Source organism: Pteronotus mesoamericanus, unplaced genomic scaffold (genome assembly GCF_021234165.1).
Source record: "Pteronotus mesoamericanus isolate MK-2021 breed Mesoamerican mustached bat unplaced genomic scaffold, CSHL_Meso_final scaffold_705, whole genome shotgun sequence".
Classification (NCBI taxonomy): domain Eukaryota; kingdom Metazoa; phylum Chordata; class Mammalia; order Chiroptera; family Mormoopidae; genus Pteronotus; species Pteronotus mesoamericanus.
In genome coordinates, this window is record NW_026555326.1 from 13,209,311 (window position 1) to 13,219,139 (window position 9,829).

Genomic DNA, 9,829 nt, shown 5'->3' on the forward strand with positions numbered 1-9,829 from the left:
ATATATTGAGGAAAGCCTTCAACATGAGTGATAGAGACAAAACAAACACACACAAATACAGAAGGTGTAACCCTAAAAGGTATGACTCAGTTGGGCATCATCCAGCAAACCGAAAGGTCATAGGTCATGGATTTGATGCCTAGTCAGGGCACATGCCTGGGTTGTGGACCAGGTTCCCCACTGGGAGCCTGCAGGAGGAGGCAACCTATCCATCAGTGTTTCTCTTGCACATCCATGTTTCTTTCTCTCTCTCTCTCTCACTCCCTCCCCCTCTCTCTAAAAATAAATAAATAAAATCTTTTAAAAATATATAGAGCCCTGGCTGGTGTGGCTCAGGGGCTTGAGCACCAGCCTGTGGACCAGAAGATAACCGGTTCGGTTCCTGGTCAGAACGCATGCCTGTGTTGTGGGCCAGGGAGTGTGTGAGAGGCAACTGATCCATGTATCTCTCACACATGTATGTTTGTCTCTCTTTCTCCCTCCTTCCTGTCTAAAATAGATGAATAAAATCTTTTAAAAATAAAAATATATGGAAAGTGCAGATTAAAAAATTTTAAAAACCTTTCAATAATTTTCTCAGATAAACAAGAGAAATACTGTGTATGTGAAACAAAAACAGAATGCCATAAAAAGGGGGCATGCAGCCCTGGCCAGGCAGCTCAGTTGGTTGGAGCATCCTCTCCACAGGCCAAGGTTGCTGGTTTGATCCTAGGTCAGGGCACATACAAGAAGCAACCAATGAGTATAGGTAAGTAGAATACATTGATTGATGTTTCTCTCTGTTTCTCTTCCTTCCTCTCTCCCTCTAAAATCAATCAATCAATAAATTTTTAAACATATTAATATTTTAATATATTTAAAATATATTTTTTAAATATTAATATTTTTTAAAACGTTATTTATTTATTTTTAGAGAGAAGGGACAGGGGGGAGAAAGAGAGGGAGAGAAACATGGATGTGTGGGAGAAACACTGATCAGTTGCCTCTCACACGCCCCCAGCTGGGGACCTGGCCCCCACCCCAGGCATGGGCTCTGACTGGGAATCGAACCCGCAACCCTTCGGTTCGTAGGCTGCCACTCAATCCACTCAGCCACACCAGCAAAGGCTAAAAAAAATTTAAATTTTTTTTTTATTGCTGTTCAATTAAAGTTGTCCTCATTGTTCCCCCATTGCTCTTCCCCGCCCTGCCCACCCTCCCTCATCCGTCCTCCCCCACCACCTTTGTCCTTGCCCGCGGGTCCTTCATACTTGTTCCTTGACTTGACCCTTCCCCTTCTTTCCCCCATTATCCTCCTGCCCCCTCCCCTCTGGTCACTGTCTCTGGTTCTACTTTGCTCACTTTTTTGTTGTGTTGATTATGTTCCACTTATAGGTGAGATCACATGGTCTCTGTCTTTCACCTCCTGGCTTATTTTACTCAGCATAATGCTCTCCAGTTCCACCCATGCTGTCGTGAAGGGTAGGAGTTCCTTCTTTCTTTCTAAAAAATAATTTTAAAAATATAAGAGCACAGGGAGACCAAGGGGAGGTGCTGGGGGATGGAAAAAATATATATGAGTATAAATAAAATTCTCGCTGGAAGAGTTGGAATGAAAAGTTAAGAAAATGAGAAAACCGAGCAAATAAAAAGAAAAAAAAAGACAAGAAAATTAGAGAACCAGCCCACAAAAATCTGAATAATGAGTTCCAGAAAAAAAGAAAGAGAGAGCAGAAAAAAAAAGAGGGAGTAAATCAAATCATCAGTGGCATAATTACAGCCCTGACTGGTGTGGCCCAGTTGGTTGGAGAGTCTTGCCCCAAAGTGAAAGGTTGCCAGTTCGATTCTCGGTTCTGGGGAGCGGGTTTGGTCCCCAGTCAGGTGTGTCAGGACTCGTATGAGAAGCAACCGATCGATGTTTCTCTCCCTCTCTTTCTCCTTCCCTTCCCATCTCTCTAAAAATATATAAATAAAATCTATTTATTGAGGAAATGGAAGAATCGTGAGGCTGAGATGGACAGAGGAAAGATCTACTCCATAGGTTTCCATCAATAGATAATACTTAAAACTAAATAAATCAAGAAGTAGTTATAAAAGCATGTTGCTTAGAAACATGGAGATAAATCACAAAAAATTAGTTGAAACAGTTTGTTTGTATGTTGAACGTTGCTGTCTTGGGAGAAAGGGAATGGAAAGAAGTGGGAGCTGGGACCACTGTTTCTGCATTAAATTTTGTAGAACTCTGCGTCTTTAGATCATATGCATATGTAACTTAAATAGCAGCAACAACAAACTCAAATACACAGAAGTGGAATTACCATAATCCTTGGTTCTTAATTGCTTTCATCATTGGTCCACACATGGCCCTCACTGATTTATTTTAGATAACCAGATACAATCAATACCCATATACCTATCATCCCAACCTTTCCCACTAACTGATGCTTTCTTATGCTCCTTTTCCTCATCAGGGTCCCCACCTTCCCCTAACACTAGGTATCCACTGTCCTGAAACTATACATACGTAGTTTTTTACATCTATTATACTCCTGAAAATATTGTTCAATTTTAGCAGTTAACTTTGAGTTAAATCAAAAGGGTAACAACCTGTAAAGGCTTACATTTTTTACTCAGTATTATATTTCTTAGATTCATCCACATTGAACATAGCTGTTTTTAAATAATATTCCTTTGCATGAATCTGCAACAATTTACTATGCATTCTCCTGCTGATGAACATTCGAGTTGTTTCTAAGTTTTCACTGTTATGAACAAATCTGCGATGTTCCCCACATCTCCTAGTGTACACACACAGTGCTTCTCTTGTGTACTGTACACACCTCAGAGTGGAAATAATGGGCCATAGAGTGTGTGAAAGTTAGGCCTTACAACTTGCTGCCAAACTGAATTCCAAAGCAATGTATAAGTAAATCTGCTTGTCCACAACTTTCCAACATCTGGCACTGATGAATTTCCTACTTTGATCTTGATTTGAGTTTTGCTAATCCCTAATGAGCATGAGTGTCCCCTTACATGTATATTGGCCATTTGTATTTTTTTCTTATTTGAAACTCTTTTACATGTATTTTGCCCATTTTCTTTTTTTTTTTTAAGATTTTTATTTATTTTTAGAGAGGGGGAAGGGAGGAAAAGAGAGAGGGAGAGAAGCATCAATGTGTGGTTGCCTCTCACATGCCCCCCACTGGGGACCTGGTCCACATGTGCCCTGACTGGGAATCGAACTGGCGACCCTTTGGTTTGCAGGTCAGTGCTCAATCCACTGAGCCACACCAGCCAGGGTTATTTTGCCCATTTTTGTATTGAGTAGTTTGTCCTTTTCTTTATTGATCTGTAAGTGTTCTTTAAATAGGTAATCTTGGCATAATCTTATCTTGGTTTGCATATATACTTTGAAAAATATATAAACATACTGAAAAAATAAAGGAGAGAGGGCAGAGAAGGATGGGATTTGAAGTGAGAAAACTAGAGGCTTTCAAAGGGGAACAGTAAAGTCAGAGCAGGGCCGAGGTGTGCCAGGCACCCAGGGCTAGAGATGAGCTTACTAGCAGCCAGCACCTCCTTATCCCCGACACTGGCCTGGGGCCTGGCCCAGCACCTAACAATACCTGAGGAATGTACGTGGCGGTGAAGGAATGAATGACCAGGTGAACGAATGAAGCCCCATGTGGTGGCAGAAATGGCCTTTCAGTGCCCCCAGTGCCATGTATCCCCACAGAAGCCTCCACAACTGGCTTCCCCTAACAGGACCAAACCTGCTACCCTATGTGGGGGGAGGCTCTCTCTTCCCTGAAAGGGCCAGAGAGCCCACTAGGGCTCCATCATCAGTCCAGAAAAAGCTCTACAGCCCCTCCTTACCTACGTACCTTCCAGGCTCCTCTCCTGCCCAGGCCTCTGTCCCTGGTGTCTCAGAGGCATCATCCTCAGTGGGAAAGGCTGAAGTGGGAAACAGAGCCATGGCAGCTCTGTGGGCCTGATCCTGGCCCCAGACCTCATTCCTTTAAGCCCCAGGGACCAAGGGGAAAGCAGACAACCTGGGGTCGGGGACTGGACAGAATGATGGGCTTCTCATCCGACCTCAGGTCCCCTTACCTGTAAGTGGCAAAGTTACTTTCAGAACTACTTGTCAGCAAATTCCTGCAAATAATGTTGCTGTGAACAGCCTTTTTCATCTTACAAATTGGAGAGAAAGTGGCGAGAGATCCTCACCCATGAATGAAATAAAATACATACAGTATTCACTACAGCATTGCTGGTATTACCAAAAGAAAGGATACAACCTAAATGTCCCCCACAGGGGACTGGTAGAATAATTTATGACATAGAAATATTGTGAACTATTATACAACCACTGAAATGAATAGGGTGGATCTCCGTGGACAGATATGGAAGAAGTCCCAAGATACGTTAAATGAAAGAAAATAAAGTGCAGAACAATGTATATGGGACACTATGATTTGGGTAAAGGAAATAGCTCTGCATTAGCTTGAAAATTATACAGAGAGAATACCACTGGAAGAATACATACAAAATTAGTAACATTTTTGCTTCTAAGAAGATAATTGGGGTGGCTTAGGGATAGGGGTAACATGGAAAGACGCCTTTTCACCAAATAATCTTATTTACCTTCTAAATTTTGTATCATATACATGTATTAATTGCTTATACAAAAAAAAAACCCTGAATTTTTTAAACAGCAGTCTGGGACTCATGGGGATCTCAGGGTGCTCTGACCCCTCCCCCCGAAGGTCTCTGGCCTGAGGGCTGAGGCGCCATTGCCTCCACAGTTCTTGGAAGAGCAAAGAACCCAGGAATACTTCCCTCAGCGGGGACCCCCGCTGTTCCCTGGCCTGGAAATTCCAGACCCCTCCACATGTGTCTCTATGGCCACCAGAAGTCCACCTCTGCTCATGCTTCTCTCCTGCCTAAACCGTTTAATGGCTCCCACTGCCAACCAATTAAATCTAAACTCTGGGGAGTCCAGCCTGGGCACTGATTTTTTTTTTTTTTAATCCTTCATGTGATTCTAATGCACAGATCAAGTGGAAAGCCCTTGCCTTGCAGCACTGCTGTCCAACGTAATTTTCTGTGATGATGGGAATGTTATCTATCTGCGCTGTCTGATATGGTACCCACTAGCCACATGAGGCTCCCTAACACTTGAAGTGTGGCTAGCATGACTGAGGAACTGAATATTTAATTTTAACCAATTTAAATTTAATATGTATTTATTATTTTAGAGAGTAGGTAAGGGAGGGAGAAAGAGAGGGAAAGAAACATCTATTGCTTGCCATTCATAAACATCCTGGCTGGACCCAGCTGAATCCTAGGGCTATGCCAGACAGGGAATCCAATGGACACCCCTTCGATTTGCAATAGAACAGCCAATCAACTGAGCCATACCGATCAGGGCTCTATTTAAATTTAACTAGTCACATATGTTGAACAGTATGCAGCTTTAGAGAAGGAATCAAATGATTTTTTTCCTTTTTTTTTGAAAGATTTTATTTATTTATTTTTAGAGAGGGAAAGGGAAGAAGAAAGGGAAGGAGAGAAACGTCAATGTGGGCTTGCCTTTCGTGCGCCCCCGACTGGGGACCACTGGGGACTCAGTCACTGTGGACCGAGTTCCACCTGCATACCAAAAGTTCGCGGACTGGATTCCTAGTCAGGGCACAGGCCAGGCCTGGGTTGAGGGCCAGGTCCCCAGTCGGGGGCAAGTGAGAGGTAACCTATAAAGGTATCTATTGCACATGGGTGTTTCTCTCCCTCGTTCTCCCTCCCTTCTTCTCTCTAAAAATAAATACATAAAATCTTTAAAAAAAAAAAGCCAAAACAGAACCTTTGCCCTGGCCCAGCAGCTCATCCTCTCAATATGCCAAGTTCAATCTCTGGACCTGGCAACATACTTAGGTTGTGGGTTCATTCCCTGGTCCAGGTGCATACAATTGATCCCTGGTTCGGTCACCTACGGGAGGCAACCCATCGATGTTTCTCTCTCTCCCTTATTCTCTCTCTAGAAGCAATAAAAAAAGGTCCTCGGGTAAAGATTTAAAAAAAAAAAATCAACCAGTGAATGCATAAATAAGTGGCGGAAAAAATCAATATTTCTCTCTCTCCAAAATATTAAACAAAAATAAATAAAACCCTCACTAAAATTTTTTATGAAGGATAGTATATATAGTTATAATACAAACATTTTAAAGAAAAATAGCTAATATTATTATACTAATGGCTAATAGCAAACACATAATAGCCAATAGTACCTGCTATTGACATATATACATATATCATACACATTAACTGATTTATCAACATCCCCCTTTACAGATGAGAAAACTGAGGCACAGGAAGTTTGAGTAACTTGCAGCAGGTCACACAGTTGGTAAGGGTGGAGGTGAGACTCAAACCCAAGTAAGCGTGCAAGCCCATCCCAACCACACTCACCCACTGTAGTAGAGCCAGGGCATAATGCTGGTACCTTAGAGGCTTGCTACGAAGGAACCCATTTTCTCAAACTAAATCTCACTCAGTATGTAATATGATAAATACAGTGGTAACCAATTTTATCAAACACTTACTATGTTTCAGGATCTGTTCAAAGTATTTTAAATACATTAATTCATCCCTCATTACAACCCTTTTTTACAGACACAATAACTGAGACACCACATTCTACAGACATGCCCCCCAAGACTCAGGTTAATTAAGTAGCTTTCCTAAAGTGACATAGTGTGTTAGCAGTGGAGCAGGTACTCACACCCTGTTACCTCTGATTCATACCCCTCTGATTCCTCCTAAAGTGCATAAAAGCAGGTCTGCTCTTTTATTTTTGGTCACATGCATGAGAGGGGGCAATAGAGATACAGTTTTGAAAACCACTGGTATAAATTACCCCTCTTCTTTTTGTCCATTTTCCAGTGGCACTAACCGGGGCCAAGAAGTGGTGATGGCAGTAGGACACACAGCGCTGGGCTGGAGCCAAACCTCTCTTCTCTCCCTCCTCCTTCCTCTCTCCCTTCTCTCTCTACACAGCCTCCCCCCACCACACACACACACCTCTGTCTTTAAAAGGAAGGAATCTCCCTTTCCGTCCCTCCTTTCACACAGGTGATCTCTTTTACCACCCCATAAGGTAGCTATTTGTATTTGTATTTGCACTTTTACAGTAGAAGAAAATTTTGTTTAGAAATCTTATTTAAGTCTTTGCCAAAAGCGAGATTCAAACCCAGGCCCCCTGACATGCAAACTGGGTTGTTGCCGCCAGAGCACACTGCCCCTTCCTGTCCTGCAGTGCCCTCAGCTCCATCCCTCCTGCTGCTGAGTCAATCTTCCTGACAAGGACAGAACGAGTCCACCCTCATCTTCCCTGACCTTGCTCCTCCACAGACCCGCTTCAGAACCCTACATCCAGATCTGCACCCACAAATCCTCTCTGCTCTGGGGCCCCAAGTCCCCTGACTTCTGTCCTGACCTCCCCTCCTACACAAATGTAGAAGCAAGCACTAGCATCAATAACATCATTTCACTGAGACATTTGTGACTTGGTTCCGAGCTGGACTGGCAGTGTGGGGACCTGTGATCTATGTGTTCTAGACCTTACCACTCAAATGGCAGTTTAAAGCAGCGGCAGCGGCAGCAGCACTGTGGAGCTTGTCAGAAATGCAGGTACCCCAAACCTACTGAATTAGAATCCACTTTTCAAGAGGATTCCCAGGTGATTCGTTTGCACATTAGAGTCTGAACAGCACTAAGACCTGAATCCCAAGGGAAGCAGGCTTATGCCCACCTGCCCCTGAAACTGACCCTCTCTTGGCTGGATTGTTAGGGGCAGCTGTGAGTTGGTTGATGTTATTGTAAGGAGAACGTGGATATTAAATTGCACACAAGGCCTGGGAGATTACAGCAACAAAGGGAACTCAGGTTGGTTTATTGCAACCAGCATCTGTATGGTGAACTGAGACAGGCCCAAGAGATTTGCTGCAGAAAGAACTTAGAAACCTTATTGCCACCTTCAAACCGGATTTTATGATGCAAGAAGGGGAGAAAAGGATGAACTCTTAGTTTTAATGAAATTGGGGTGTGCTAAATTGGAAAAGTTTTAAAATGTCTGTTGCACTGAACTTGTTCATAGTTATAATACTGACCTGGACACTAAAAGGAATACCACTGTGACACTGGGTATACCAAAAAAAATCTTCAAACGCTTGTGACAAGAGTCTCTCCTAACAACAGTTAAGAACAACAAAAAAAAAATATTAGCCTGGCAGAAACTGGACTACTACATTGACTGCATTTCAAAGCAGAATGCATTGCAGAACAAACACCTACTGGAATCTAGCTGCTGTGTTGCAACAAGTTTGGATTTGCTATTGAACAAATCTACAAGCCTGTGGCTGAAGGCATGCTCTCTTCTTTCAGGAGGACCTTGCTGAGTGCCCCGCTGTGCCAGCAGCCTAAGGCCTGGAGTGCCTGTGGACAGGGCCAGAGGGACTCCTATCACAAAGGGGAATGATACTAAGAAGGCACACAGTCATAAACACAAAATTTGTCAAGCGCACTGCTATGCGCAGGACAACCCATGGACATGAAGGACTGTGGGTACTGCAGGTCTCAGCTAATGATAAACGACTGTTCCAAACCTCTGATGTTGGCAGGGCAGCAAGGTTATCCCATCTTACAGTTGAGGAAACTGAGACTAAGAGCTAAGTTCAGGGGGTCATCCAAGTTCTCAGGACTGGTGAACAGCAAGCAGGGTAGGTAGGATGTGGACCTGGGCCTTTTGGCTACCACCTGCACTTCTTCGCAGGGAGACTACATATGCCTTGAGGAGGATCAGGAAATGTGTGGGAAGAAAATCATGTACACTTTACCTATTCAAACCTACACTATTTTGTTGCAAAATTTTAAGGATATGGACGTGTTAAAATAGACAATTCATATATTTTATTTCTAAAAGACTGTGTCTGGAATTTGGGCAAATCCAAGACCAATACAGTGACAGCAAATCAAAGATATAATTAAAATAGTCTCTTTTGGCTCAGTAGGAAGAGACCCGAGTTCAAGTTTTGGTTTTATCTCCACGTAAGATAAAACCTAGGCTAAAATGTAGTCTCTGGGATGCAACAAAATCACACTAGTTCTTTAATACCCAGCTCTATGTAGCCACCTTTGTGAAGCCTTCCGAGATTGTCCCACTCCCACCCCCTAACAGAGGTAGTGCCTGGTTTGTGTCTTCAGTTTATTGATGATTTGGGATTTACTGGCTTCTACTATCTCTTCCCAGTAGAACAGAACTCATTTACCCCCGCCTTACCTAGAGCCAGAGCCCAGCTCTCATTTGCCTGGAAGTAGCATATAGAACTGAGATCTATCTAATGCACCCGGAACGTGGCCACTTTGTGCCACAACCTCTCAGCTACCTCCTGGCAACCAAACTCGAGCCATTCCTCCTCAACAAAGACAGTCGTAAGGCGCAAATTCCCGACGTTTCCAGGACCACCCCACAGACTATAAGCACGTGGAGGTCCGGGGCAGACCTCTGCGCACAGCGGCACTGTGCCCACCCCTTGCCCCGACGCCCAGCATGCTGTCAAGTACGGCGAGCGCCGAGCACACGCTCGTGGATTGGGATGGAGCAGAGGGCAGCGAGACACGGCGAGCAGAAGTCGCCCTGACTGAGTGGAGGCCACGGTTGTGAGCGCCCCACGGAACGGGGGAGGGGCGCCAGGCGTTCAGTCCAGCCGGGCGCCAGCTCCTCCCGCCGTGCGGGCACCCACAGACTGCGGGCACACAAAGCCTGCTCGGCGCGCTCGGCGGTCGGCTCCGCATG